Raw genomic sequence first — 14,879 nt, 5'->3', positions numbered from 1 at the left:
TGATTAAGGAATTAAGAACTTAATAGAGATTTTGAACTTTTGCCAGAAGCCACGACGTGGCCTAGGTTTTACCACGACGTGGCGGTGCATGGAATAAGGACGTTTTTGAACTTGCTCTCTCACGACGTGTAACATGGATTGTCACGACGTGGCGTTGACTTTGGCTAAGTTGAGCATTGACTTTTTAGACCTTTAACCACTAATTGTTAACCAGTGTGACTTAGGTTTAAATTTGGAAGATTTGGGTTGCTGATTGAGGATTTATCCGTCTTAGTTTTAGTCGAATCGATGGATTGATCACTGCAGGAGTCTGAGTGTTGTGGTTCTCTAGTTTGGTGATTCAAGCGAGTTTCTCACTATTCCACATATATCTTTGTATATCCTTTGCATGTTAGGATAGAGTTGATGTTATAGCACAAGTATGTTAGTGGCTAGAATAACTCCTTTGTATGTTTGTGCAGTTTAGGACACTTGGCGTCTTGGTATGCTAGACTGCTAGGGTCTTCCCTATTAATCATATGGTAATGTTAAGAGTTATGATTGGTTAGGGTAACTTGGGTATGACAGTTATCAGGATTATGTATGACTGACCAACAAAGGACCTAATTGAGAGGTGGTCAATGGTAGGCTAACTAGGGAAGGCAAGTTGCCAAATGAGTGTACTATGTTAGTCTATGATATGATTTTATGTTATTTAGTTATGTGGTAGTGATAACTTGGGTTCTATGTAGTCCAAGTGGGATAGCCTGAGAACTCTTGGTCTAATGCCTAATTGTGATGTTCTTGTTTGATTGTTTTCTCTCGGGTGGATCATATGTTCGACTGTCTATCTGATCCCTTACTACATATGACTTTGTGCGTTTTAGGGAAAGACCATGAGGGTATCCCATGACACTTGCTTATAATACAATGAGGGTAGCCCATGGCATTGCATGGAAAGACCAATCGGGTAGCCCATGACACTTTCATGTGAGACCATAGGGGTACCCCATGACATTGCAAAGAGAGACCGTGGGGGTAACCCATAGAAAGATATAAGACTATGGTTTGACCCATAGAATTCACCTGGGCTTAGAGCAGACTGTCACACCCCCAAACCAAGATGGCAGAAACGTCCGGGGGTGGATGACTTTCATGTATTGTATCATAATAATTGAATAATAGTAAAGAAAGCAAACATAACCATCATATAAATAATTGAAAATTTTACATCATTGTAAGTGTTACATGTTTCAAAAGTCAATTACAATATGATGACAAAAGATTTGTTTGACCCCTTAGCGTCCCATCCTCAAAAGTTATTGGTTACCTGTTTTACTGATTCCCTGGGAATACAAGTTGTTTGAAAAAGTGTCAATAATTAAGTTGGTGAATTCATAAGAGTTTATATGAAAAATAGTAAGCCTTTCCGTGAAAAGATATTGTATTTGTTCCCAGAAAATCCAATATTTTCTAACAAATGAGATGTAAGTCATTCACTTGTAAAATGATAGTGTTTATTCCAGAAAATCCAATATTTTCTAGTAGAAATGAGTTTTAGTCTTAAAGGTTCCAAGACCGAAATGTACTAGTGTTTTCCATACTTAAAGTAGTAATATGTAGTTTTATTCGTATATAAAACTGTTTGAAGGAATGTGTTTTCGTGTAAAATAAACGTATCGTCGTTTCCCCATGTGAGTTTTCATAACCGTGCTAAAGTGAATTTGCCCGCTCAACGTTCTTCAGGCGTTGAAAGTTTATGACATTTGTCACCCATAACCTGTCGGTTTGACTGTATGTAGTAGTCAGAGTGTGGGATCATCAGTCCCGTATCAATCTATACACAAGTATCACGCTCTTGTATCGGAGATTCCGGTTATAATGCAGGACTGTCGTGTATATACCTCAGTTAGGTACGATGAAGACAATGTCTCACAAATTTATTCAACGAATGTACGTGTTCTTGAAATGAAAACGTTTGTATATGAAATTATCCCTTCTTTCCAGGATAATATTGAATATGCCGTAAAACAATTATATATGCACTTTATTTAATTTTACCCTTTGCTCAACGGATTATAAAGGGGGTAAAGTTTCGTAAACTATATTTATATAGTTTAATGAAATGGACTTTTTGTAATTAATATATATATATATATATATATATATATATATATATATATATATATATATATATATATATATATATATATATAAGAATAATGTAGTGTATTTTGTAACCAGTTTTCATATCTTTACGTTTTTATCCAAAACATTGTACGTAAAAATATATAGGTCGGTAGTAAAACCGTTTCGCGTATTTAACACTTTTCGTAAAAATAGTAAAGTAACGTATTTAAATGTTTGCGTTTTAATGTAAATTTTCTGATGTGTTTCTTGTACCCCCCCCCCCCCCCCAGCCATAAAAAATAGAACAAGTCTTGAAAAATGTAGGGGTATGAACTCACCTTATGTGTGGTTGCGGTTTGATAACGAGATGACGGTGACGATCTTTAAGTTACGAACACTTGAAAATGGTTGAATCCTAAGAGTTTTTAACACATAATAATGTGTGAATAATATGAAACTAATATTAAAGAATGTGAAATACTAGGTTATATATAAAAATACTTACCAAAATCCTTAAGGACAACGCTTGAAGGAATATGATCTCCTAAGAATGTTTGATCTTGAGAGAAAACTAAATTCGAAATATCTTTAACTGTGAATGGGTTTTTGAATTGTGAAGGGGGGAGGAGTCCTAAGTCGTGTTTTATATAGGAGGGTATTAAGAGATAATGAAGTAACAGTGAGTTGATGTTTACATTTGTAAATGGAATTATCACATTGGGAAGCTAATTTAATCAATCAAGTGGTACCACTTGGCCACCTTTTGGGTGATTTCGGCCAAAATGGGGGGTGATTCCGATCAAGGCATGACCGAAATCCCCTTGTATACTCATCATAATGTTGTTTTCAGTCCTAGTATAATCCAGGAATGAGATTTCGGTCCATGTTGAAGGGATTTCGGCCTTAATGGGCCTTAAACTAGTGTTTTCGGTCATGGTGTACTTCCATGAAGATGATTTCGGTCCTATGTGACCGAAAACTCATTGGTACTGGGCCTAAAAAACGAAAACCCCTCCATACATAGTATAATTCATGCCTTAAGAACTAACTATTTGACTTATGTTGAAACATCCCAAAAATATGGACTAAAAATTTCATTTTAAATCAGTAATAAAACCATCAATATTATCCATCACGTAAAAATCATAATCATGTATCTCAAAATATCATCATATCTAACAATGTATCAAAACCATGTATCAAAAATCAGAGTAAATCCTCCCAGGCTAAAAACAGTGGTGTGTGTCACGCAGTCATCCCGAGTTCTTCCCCTTACTAAAGGAAGTACCTGAAACCAAAACTGAAAACTGTAAGCACGGAGCTTAGTGAGTCTCCCCAACTACCGCATACCATACACATAACACATAAACATATCTTGGGCCCCGCCCCTACTACATCGAGTCAAGCTCGGCATCGGATTTCTCGACATCGAACCCTATTCGACATCGGGCCCCGCCCGGCATCGAGCACATCTCGGAATACATATGAGCATAATCAGTAATACACATAAACCTAAGCATATAACATTAACCTTTAAACATTCCTCGGGCCCCACCCGGCATCGGACCGTAATCCGGTAACATGCTAACATTCCTTGGGACCGCCCCCGACATCGGACCGCAGTCCAAAAAGATACAATACAAACACATGCAAGAATCACAAAGACATCAAGCATACAAGCATGCAAGCATTCCTCGGGACCACCCCCGCATCGGATCGAAATCCGGAAAAGCATATAAACCTACATCGGGCCCCACACGACATCGGACCATAGTCCGAAACTACTACTGGCTAAACGGTCCGGTCTTGGTGCCTTAGACCTGTTCCTACTGGAGGAAAACTCACCTCTTATACTAGCGGTGAAATCTCGTGTGAGGAATCTTTGATGGTTGCTCCAATGACTCCCCGACTATCAATTTCACAATAACACTTAATCAAAAATCTGATAATCCTTCTTAGGGTAAAATGACCAATTTACCCCTGGTCAAAGTCAAAGTCAAGGTCAACTCTCAGTCAACTCAACTCGTCGAGTTACTTCCTAACTCGGCGAGTTCCTATACTACTCAGACTCGTGGCCAACCGAGTCAACTCGTCGAGTCCCTTCACAAACTCGTCAAGTTCTACCTAGCATAGAATCGGGACAACCCGACTTTACCTCATCGATTCCCTTTCTGGACTCGTCGAGTTCCCTTGTCTGTTTGGGCTATCTTGATGGATTAAGCCACTACATTTCAAATCCAAGCTTCATACATCACATAAACCCTAAAAATGTCCTTTTAAGGGTAAAGTTTCTGACTTTACCCATTAATACCACTTCTTAAAGGGTTTAGCTCAAACCCTAATTCTTTGGGACCTAGAACTTGGTCCTTAAAAACCCCTAACACTACTTGGACACGTAAAGTTCCCACTTTTCCCCACATGCATGGCCTTTTGGGCTAAAAAGGCCAATATGACACTCTATGGCTTGCATGGGGGCTCCAATGGCATAAATTTTTCACCTTTATGTCATAACAGCCCCTGTAGGTCCTAGATCTGGAAGAATACCCACTTGGGTCGATCATTTTCCAAAAGCTATCAATCTTGGACCAAAAACCCACATAAAGAGATCTAATGAACCAATAGCCAAGATAGAAACCTGATTACCATAAAATGTAGCAAATAGAGTGTAGCTTCTAGATCTACTCTTTCCCCCCCTTGAGCCCTATATCTTCTTCTTCCTCCACAAGCTTCAAAATCACACAAATACCACTCAAAATGGCTCACACTTTCAAAGAAAACTTTAGGGTTTCGTGGATTAGGGTTTGGGACAAAGAGGCTAGAAACGAGGCCAAGGGGTGGGGTTAAGGAGTTTAAATAGGGTGCAAATGTAACGCCTGCAGATCCGGGCTAGTCAATTTAGAGGCAATAGGGGTCGAAAACGACTTTTCGACAAAAAGATTATTTAGAATAAATAATCTTAACCAAGTTGTAGAATATGTCACAGGGTTTCCGTACATATAAAGAACGCCGAAATCCGAGTTATAACGAAGAAGTTATGACCCGTCGAAGTTTCGCGTCGGAACCGGCACGGCGCCGAGAAGCGTAAATAGTAAATTTATGATAGAGCGAGATTTAGATTTAGCGCTCTAAACGAAAGTCGTATAATATGTTAAACTAAGAACTTCGATAAAAAGAACGCCCAAATCCGACTTCGTATGAAGAAGTTACGATTTTTCGAAGTTTCGGATTAGCAGTGTACAGTCCGAAATTCGAATATTAGATCGAGCGATTTTTAGCCGACACAACCTAAACGAGAATTGAAGATCTCATTATTATTAGTGTAACAATAAAAAGACGGACGAAAATGGACATCGGATGAAGAAGTTATGAGATTTTAACAGACCAATCCTGTCTCGACCTGTTAAAAATATAACTTTAAAAATAAAGTCAAAATTAGCCGACAGAGTCTAAACGAAAGTTGTAGAGTACGTCTCCACCTACGCGTGGATATAAATAACGTCAAAAACGGAGTTCGTATGAACGAGTTACAAATTATAATAGCATATTTACGTATTAAAATAAAGTATAAATCATATATACGTACACATATATATACATATGTATATATCATTAGAAAGGTATCGACGATGCGGTCATTATAAGACTAATGTTGAGTTCTTTCGACATTAGTTTAGTGCAAATATCATTAAATCTATTTAAAATAGTATTATAAAGGGGTGTTTAGTTGTTTATATAACTATAAGGTCATTAAGTAATTATGGAGGGTAGTTTTTGTAAATTCAATTACTATAAATAAGAGGCTTGGGCTCTCATATTTCTTGCACCACTCTCTTGATTCAAGAGTCTTTCTCTCCTTATCCCCCGAGCATTTCGGTCCCTCGTGATTCGACTTCTCTTTCTGTAGTTTTAGTATAGTAAGGTGAGCGCTGAAGCGCTGCACGAATCTTTCTTAGAAAGATTCAGCGACGAAGTTCTGCCCCTACAGAGCCCGACTCCTAGCTAAAATCCCCTTGTAAGTAAGTTATGCTTATCCTATTTTAAATATAGTTTATATTTAAAATTAGTATTGTTATTATAAATTTATAATAAATATTTGAGCTATTATTATGAATTATATAAGTGTCGTTATAATATCTTTTTAACTACTCGCGGTACGGGGAATCTGGTTTAAAGGGCCGCATAGGGTTGTTGGATTTCAGAAGTGCTATATGCCAAAATGGTCCTGCCCTCCGGTGTTTTATGTCTGGCCCCTGTCTGTACATAGTGGTTGGAAAGTATTGTTTAAACGCTTATATAATAATAATAATAATAAGACTAATAATTAGTCACGGTAAATCTTAGACTAAAATCTAGTGGTAATAATACTAGGTTTCGTCGAAGGAAATTATTTTAAAGTAAACGAAGCGCTGTCCGAGTACCGAGTCACCACCTTCTCAAGTGAGTGCATGGTCCCTTTCATCTTACACATAGATATGAAGTATTTTAATATAAATTACGTGTTATGTGTGCATATTGTCTTAATACTTGCTGTCTATGCTGGTGAAAGATTTTTATACATGTTTTAAATGATTTAAACTGTATAAAGTATTTTATATCTACAAAATATGTTGCGTAAAACATGGGTAGATGAATGATGAGGGCTAAAAGCTGAAATAGAGGAACATTAGTAGTACGGACCTAGTGCCCTATAGGTAATACATTGGCAGCAGTGGACCAAGTACCCTATAGATGAGCACTGGCAGCTGCGCCACAACCCGTAGATTTTTTAGATCTACGGTAAACGTCCTAGCAGCTGCGCTCTAAGGACAATATCAACAGCTGTGCCTAATAGGGAGCCTTATGACCATGACAGTGGCGTTAAAAGGTCAATACCGGCAGAAGCGCCTCATAGGAAATGTCCCAATTCTGGCAGCTGTGCCTAAGTGACAAGATTAGCAGCTGCGCTTGACCAAAGTGTCATTGGCAACAATGGACTTCATGTTGTTTCCTTAGGATGATCCTTAGGAATGAATGAATGAGAAATAGCTGATTCTTAGGGTAGATCCTTAAGAATAAAGAAGATAATGGGGATGGGTAATTGGGTTGATTATTTGATTGTTTAAACATAATAATTATATTATTGTGGGTTGAAAACCCTATGTACTCACCAGGTTTCCCAACCTGACCCACTCAGTTTATTTATATCACAGGTGTTGATATGAAGTGACACTACACTGAGAGATTTAAAGAGATGTAGATCACTAGTGTAAATAATTGTAAGTTTTGTTTATGCTTATGTTTCTGTATTAACGATGACATCCCAAACGTTTTAAAATGAAATAAATACGTTTCTTCGAAAATGTTTTAATAACGTATTTACCATGTTTTTCTGGGAACAAATTCCGCAACATTTTTATAAAATGAAGTACTCTGATTTTTATAAAGCATAAACAACATCGGTCTTTTCTGGCCGTGAAAATGGGGATGTCACAGTTGGTATCAGAGCATTAGTTTAAGCGAACTAGGAATATGGATTTATTTCTAGACTTAAACTTAGAATGCTAAGCGATGATTGTGAGGTGTGAGCACTAGCTTATTTTAGGAATTGTGCCTAAAATGCTTTTATGTGCTAAATGCTTGTGCCTGATATGCTGTTATTTGTTCGGATCTATGGTTTGTTGCCGACCGGATCTGGAAACCTTATGTGTTTAGGATTCTAAGCGTTTAACTACGATATTAGAACTAGCATATAAACGTTTTGGAGTGATAAGAATGATTTAAACGTCAATCCTAAGTAAAGGTCTAGATTCACCTTATTCGGCGTATAGATCAAGATGGCAAGAACCCGTAGCGAAAACGTGAATGCAAATGGGAACCGAGATCAACCCCCATCGATTGAGCAAATACCGGTTGTGGTAGCCGCTGCTGAGCCAATAACGATGGCAGGAGTGCAAGCGATGATCCAAGCAATGTTGGATCGTCAAATGGAAGAAACCAGACGTTTGCTCCAGCAAAATCGTGAGGAAGCGACAATTCAGATCGAACGGCCCAAGTTGAACGAAGGGCAGACTGAGGAAGGAAACTACAGTGGGACTGTTGGTCAAGTCAACCCACCAATAGTTCGACAAAACAACCAAGATGACGAAGTCGAGAGGAATGGATGCAAGTACAAGGATTTTCTGACTTGCAAGCCATCGACTTTCACTGGAAAGGAGGATCCGATCGGGGTCATGGATTGGATCTCGGAGATGGAATTAGCTTTCATAACGTGCGGTTGCAAGGGAAAACAACAGACCACGTTTGCAGTGCGTCAGTTTCGAGGAGGCGCTGTACGATGGTGGAATACCTTGGGAAAGACGCTGAGCCCCAATGAGCCCCTGCAACTGACATGGGCAGAATTTTTGGTGCATTTCAAACGTAGGTACTGCTCAGCCCAAAATCTGCTCGAGCTAGAAAACCAATTCCTTACCTTAAAGAAAGGAAGCATGTCTATTGATGAATACACCAACAACTTCACAGAGAAGATGGAGTTCGCCTTACGTCTTGTTCCGGATGAGCTGACAAAAATTGACAAGTACGCAAAAGGACTTCCATGGGAATATGCAGTGCCAGTGTGTCAGGCACCTACTTTGGAGGCAGCTATCTGGGCTGCCAAGTCGGTTGAGGAGATGATAAAGGGAAGAGCCGCCAACAAGACCGAGGTTGGCGAAAAGAGGAAGTTTGAGGGGTCTACGAAGCCCGATGAGAGAAGCAAATCAAGTACCAGGAAGTTTAGAGGAGGAGGGAGTGAAGAAAGATGGTGCGAGAAGTGCAAAAAGAAACACTCTGGAAAATGCAGTGAGGAAGTAACTTGTTTCAAGTGTGGGAAGCATGGGCATTATGCCAACGAGTGTAAATTCAATAAAAGGGTGTGTTACGAATGTAATGAGGAAGGACACTTCAAGCAAGATTGCCCAAAGAGAGAGGGGGCTACAAAGCCAAATGTGCCGCCAAAGCCAAAGGCGAGAGCATTTCAAATGATCCTTGACGAAGCAGATAACAATGCGAGGATTCAGGAGTGACAACTTGACATCCAAAGATCGAGTTATGAGGTAGCCATAGAATCGTATGATGTAGCCTGTTAGAGGCATATTCTAGGGTGAACTTGAACACCTATGTAATAGTTTCAAGGAATAATAAAAACCTTCGTTTTGATATCTGATGTGTTAAGCTGTTATATGATTTTCTTGTGTGGTGACTTGGAAAACTATGGGACAATACCTGAGACGAGTATGAGTAGGTGTGAATGGTAGTAGAGGCCTATACTACCGGAAGCACAGGACTCACACTTGGATCAGGGAAAGTCACAAGGTTACCAAGAAGCTAGTAATTGGTTTCGTGTGTGTTGTTACCATCGTTTCGGTAATGACTAAGAAGATTGTTGATATTCCGACCCTAGTGGTCGTATCGAATCGAGTCCGACTACGATGAGTATGTTGTGTGGTTCAGAGAACCAAGTTTGATGTAGCGTCCGACTTAAACCAAACGGTTGAAATCAAAGCGATCAATAGAAGTATCACACTCGTTGTTAAGGAAGTTGGTGGCTAGAAATTCCTAATGTTAAAGTGTGATTATATCACATTAGAACATGAAGGAATGCATAGTCTGTTTTAGAATTTAACTCTAAGAGACCTAAGTCTAAGTGTTGCAACATACGATGATAGGTCATTAGAATATGACACATCGATCTATAGTAGTAATAAAAGAACTTATCTCAAGTCCGTATCCAGCAAGGATCGAGATTGTGACTTGAAGGTCATAATTTGGAGTCTAACCTGAGGTAGAGAGCAGGTGCACGATCGAGTACTCTTACAGTCAATGAGTTTAAGAGATAGAATTGAAGGAATATAGAAGTTATAATTATTACCTAGGATGAAGAGATGACGTATGGAGTCATTATATGACCCTGTTTCGTTGATGATTCCGGGACGTAATCATCCAAAGGGGGAGATAATTGTAACGCCTGCAGATCCGGGCTAGTCAATTTAGAGGCAATAGGGGTCGAAAACGACTTTTCGACAAAAAGATTATTTAGAATAAATAATCTTAACCAAGTTGTATAATATGTCACAGGGTTTCCGTACATATAAAGAAAGCCGAAATCCGAGTTATAACGAAGAAGTTATGACCCGTCGAAGTTTCGCGTCGGAACCGGCACGGCGCCGAGAAGCGTAAATAGTAAATTTATGATAGAGCGAGATTTAGATTTAGCGCTCTAAACGAAAGTCGTATAATATGTTAAACTAAGAACTTCGATAAAAAGAACGCCCAAATCCGACTTCGTATGAAGAAGTTACGATTTTTCGAAGTTTCGGATTAGCAGTGTACAGTCCGAAATTCGAATATTAGATCGAGCGATTTTTAGCCGACACAACCTAAACGAGAATTGAAGATCTCATTATTATTAGTGTAACAATAAAAAGACAGACGAAAATGGACATCGGATGAAGAAGTTATGAGATTTTAACAGACCAATCCTGTCTCGACCTGTTAAAAATATAACTTTAAAAATAAAGTCAAAATTAGCCGACAGAGTCTAAACGAAAGTTGTAGAGTACGTCTCCACCTACGCGTGGATATAAATAACGTCAAAAACGGAGTTCGTATGAACGAGTTACAAATTATAATAGCATATTTACGTATTAAAATAAAGTATAAATCATATATACGTACACATATATATACATATGTATATATCATTAGAAAGGTATCGACGATGCGGTCATTATAAGACTAATGTTGAGTTCTTTCGACATTAGTTTAGTGCAAATATCATTAAATCTATTTAAAATAGTATTATAAAGGGGTGTTTAGTTGTTTATATAACTATAAGGTCATTAAGTAATTATGGAGGGTAGTTTTTGTAAATTCAATTACTATAAATAAGAGGCTTGGGCTCTCATATTTCTTGCACCACTCTCTTGATTCAAGAGTCTTTCTCTCCTTATCCCCCGAGCATTTCGGTCCCTCGTGATTCGACTTCTCTTTCTGTAGTTTTAGTATAGTAAGGTGAGCGCTGAAGCGCTGCACGAATCTTTCTTAGAAAGATTCAGCGACGAAGTTCTGCCCCTACAGAGCCCGACTCCTAGCTAAAATCCCCTTGTAAGTAAGTTATGCTTATCCTATTTTAAATATAGTTTATATTTAAAATTAGTATTGTTATTATAAATTTATAATAAATATTTGAGCTATTATTATGAATTATATAAGTGTCGTTATAATATCTTTTTAACTACTCGCGGTACGGGGAATCTGGTTTAAAGGGCCGCATAGGGTTGTTGGATTTCAGAAGTGCTATATGCCAAAATGGTCCTGCCCTCCGGTGTTTTATGTCTGGCCCCTGTCTGTACATAGTGGTTGGAAAGTATTGTTTAAACGCTTATATAATAATAATAATAATAAGACTAATAATTAGTCACGGTAAATCTTAGACTAAAATCTAGTGGTAATAATACTAGGTTTCGTCGAAGGAAATTATTTTAAAGTAAACGAAGCGCTGTCCGAGTACCGAGTCACCACCTTCTCAAGTGAGTGCATGGTCCCTTTCATCTTACACATAGATATGAAGTATTTTAATATAAATTACGTGTTATGTGTGCATATTGTCTTAATACTTGCTGTCTATGCTGGTGAAAGATTTTTATACATGTTTTAAATGATTTAAACTGTATAAAGTATTTTATATCTACAAAATATGTTGCGTAAAACATGGGTAGATGAATGATGAGGGCTAAAAGCTGAAATAGAGGAACATTAGTAGTACGGACCTAGTGCCCTATAGGTAATACATTGGCAGCAGTGGACCAAGTACCCTATAGATGAGCACTGGCAGCTGCGCCACAACCCGTAGATGTTTTAGATCTACGGTAAACGTCCTAGCAGCTGCGCTCTAAGGACAATATCAACAGCTGTGCCTAATAGGGAGCCTTATGACCATGACAGTGGCGTTAAAAGGTCAATACCGGCAGAAGCGCCTCATAGGAAATGTCCCAATTCTGGCAGCTGTGCCTAAGTGACAAGATTAGCAGCTGCGCTTGACCAAAGTGTCATTGGCAACAATGGACTTCATGTTGTTTCCTTAGGATGATCCTTAGGAATGAATGAATGAGAAATAGCTGATTCTTAGGGTAGATCCTTAAGAATAAAGAAGATAATGGGGATGGGTAATTGGGTTGATTATTTGATTGTTTAAACATAATAATTATATTATTGTGGGTTGAAAACCCTATGTACTCACCAGGTTTCCCAACCTGACCCACTCAGTTTATTTATATCACAGGTGTTGATATGAAGTGACACTACACTGAGAGATTTAAAGAGATGTAGATCACTAGTGTAAATAATTGTAAGTTCTGTTTATGCTTATGTTTCTGTATTAACGATGACATCCCAAACGTTTTAAAATGAAATAAATACGTTTCTTCGAAAATGTTTTAATAACGTATTTACCATGTTTTTCTGGGAACAAATTCCGCAACATTTTTATAAAATGAAGTACTTTGATTTTTATAAAGCATAAACAACATCGGTCTTTTCTGGCCGTGAAAATGGGGATGTCACAGCAAAACCCTGAAATTAGGGTTTCATTCTGGCCAATCTACTAATCGAGTCGAGGGCTCTTGACTCATCGAGTGGATAGCTTAAACCCCACGCATAATTTGCCCTCTACTCGACGAGTTAGGGCCACCAACTCGTCGAGTTACACTTCCAAAATAAATAAATTAAAGAGTTAAAAGCATATCAGGAACCAGGTGTTACATATGTTGACTTATATTAACTTAAATCAACATGGGTTTCAATATGCACATATTTATTAACTTTATAAAACATGCCCTCATGGCTATAGCTGATACAATGCAACAAAGTTAAGAAGTGGTTTCACTCATACATGGCACATCTTTTGTCTTAGTTCGACTCCAAGTTTTCCAGTTGTCACACAGACCGATTGCTTCATGTATGTTTGTTACGTATGTTTATGTAAATATGAGATTTTGTTGTTCGGCGCTAGAGTCGAACTCTTGTGTGGATGCATTGTATGACTAATGGAATATGTGGTATATTAGGGAACTCACTAAGTTTTATGCTTACGGTTGTGGATTAAACATTTCGCAGGTCGTTCGTAAGAAGAGATCGGCGTGACTGTACACACGCATCAAAGATGTTCATTTCCGTAGTTTTGTAAACTTAACCCTGATATTGGATGACTTCAATAAAATGAATGTTACATAATGGTTTTTGAAGCAAATGTTTAACTCTTTATTCTATTTTAAAAATGAAAAATCTCTTTTTAACTTTTGGGACATTACAAATCTTCATAAATGGTCACTGCAGTTTCAATTTTATTGTGGTTCGTACATTCTTTATATTGCACAATTAAAAAAACAAAATATAAATACTACCCCTACCCCTACCGCCACCCCCACTCCTATCTTACAATGCTCATCTTCAAGAGAGGGCCGCCGTCGGTCAACGTTGCCGTTGTCGAACTTCCGCTGTTAATAGAGCACCTCGGGAATTACAACCACTACTAACGTCATCTTCACCAACCTTCTTCACCTTCTTTGGCATTAGTTTCAACCCACAACACAAACAACCAAATATCATCCTTATTCTTCCTTTCAACACCTTCAAATGACCACTAACGGCCACCCTTCCCACCCCTATCAGCCACATGTAATACCCCCATCCATCAGCAAGGGTACACGACAGTCCTCCAGTGCACCAAGCGCTAACGATGTTTTTTTGAAGAAGAAAGAAGTGAGATGTGTGTGTATGGAGATGAATGTGACTGCCTTATCGGTTAGGGTTGGAGATTAAAAAAAGTTAGTTTCAGTTAAAAGATATCTCAAATAAATTAAAAATGATAAATAAGTATTTTCATGTGAATGAAAGATCAACATAAAATCATGACAACTTTTTATAAGACCGTAAAAATCAGATAATAAACTTGATATCCCTAAACAATGATAACCATTTATGAAGATAACTCTTAATAAAGAGATGATGCCAACAAACAAACAACCCTCCCACCCCCACACACAACGTCTACACAGAAATGAAGGATTATCTTTTTTTCAATATTGATATTTATATAACCAAATAAACAAAAATAAAAAAAAATAGAACTAGTGGCCAAACATTTTTTTTCTTTGAACAGCTGAGACTAGTGGCCAAACATCTAAAGGCCTAAATAAGAAAATGACAGTGTATTGTTTTATCTGTTATTTATTTTTATATTACAATATCATATTATTGGTTTCTTATTATAATATAATATTTTTGAAAACTTTATTAGACTAAATTTGTTAGTACTATTCAATTATTAAATTAGATTTAAAATTAAATTCCTATTAAAAAAAATCAATTATAAATAAAGGAGTTAACAACTAAAGTCCTACTAAATCATAAATAAAAGACTTTACAATTATAGTAACTAGTAAAATTATTTCAAAAATTATATTGGTTTAAAATTAATATAATTTTAATTATTTTAAATCAAAGAATAACATATGTTATAAAAGTTGTATACAGATAAATTAGTCTATATATATGCTTTCTTGTAAAATTGGCAATTTTGCTAGCTGCCTACAATCTTTGCCGCCTTCATCGTTTGCGTCCAATTTACAGCAATTGTCTCCATTCCTTCCGGACAAATCATGTACATACCCTTCAAACCCTCACCTCCCTATATCACTCACATGTAGGCATTAATCATAACAAAACTACAATTCATTCCATACACTAACATATAA

The 14,879-nt window shown here is 37.5% G+C and overlaps 2 long non-coding RNA genes across 4 annotated transcripts; both read left to right on the top strand.

Annotated features, from left to right (window-relative positions):
* The first annotated feature begins 5,948 nt into the window (after positions 1–5,948).
* On the top strand, positions 5,949–7,414 carry LOC128132126 (uncharacterized). Of its 2 annotated transcripts, none has more exons than XR_008230053.1 (3): positions 5,949–6,121; positions 6,478–6,546; positions 7,299–7,414. It is a non-coding gene; the product is annotated as an uncharacterized LOC128132126 (long non-coding RNA). The 2 variants fall into 2 exon arrangements; XR_008230054.1 differs by having other exon boundaries at positions 5,949–6,125.
* A 3,642-nt stretch (positions 7,415–11,056) lies between these two features.
* On the top strand, positions 11,057–13,929 carry LOC128132125 (uncharacterized). Of its 2 annotated transcripts, none has more exons than XR_008230052.1 (4): positions 11,057–11,229; positions 11,586–11,654; positions 12,407–12,472; positions 13,240–13,929. It is a non-coding gene; the product is annotated as an uncharacterized LOC128132125 (long non-coding RNA). The 2 variants fall into 2 exon arrangements; XR_008230051.1 differs by having other exon boundaries at positions 11,057–11,233.
* The last annotated feature ends 950 nt before the right edge of the window (positions 13,930–14,879 follow it).

This window comes from Lactuca sativa, chromosome 2, assembly GCF_002870075.4.
Source record: "Lactuca sativa cultivar Salinas chromosome 2, Lsat_Salinas_v11, whole genome shotgun sequence".
NCBI lineage: Eukaryota > Viridiplantae > Streptophyta > Magnoliopsida > Asterales > Asteraceae > Lactuca > Lactuca sativa.
The sequence above is the reverse complement of the archived record's forward strand: the minus strand, read 5'-3'. Positions and strand labels throughout refer to the sequence as shown.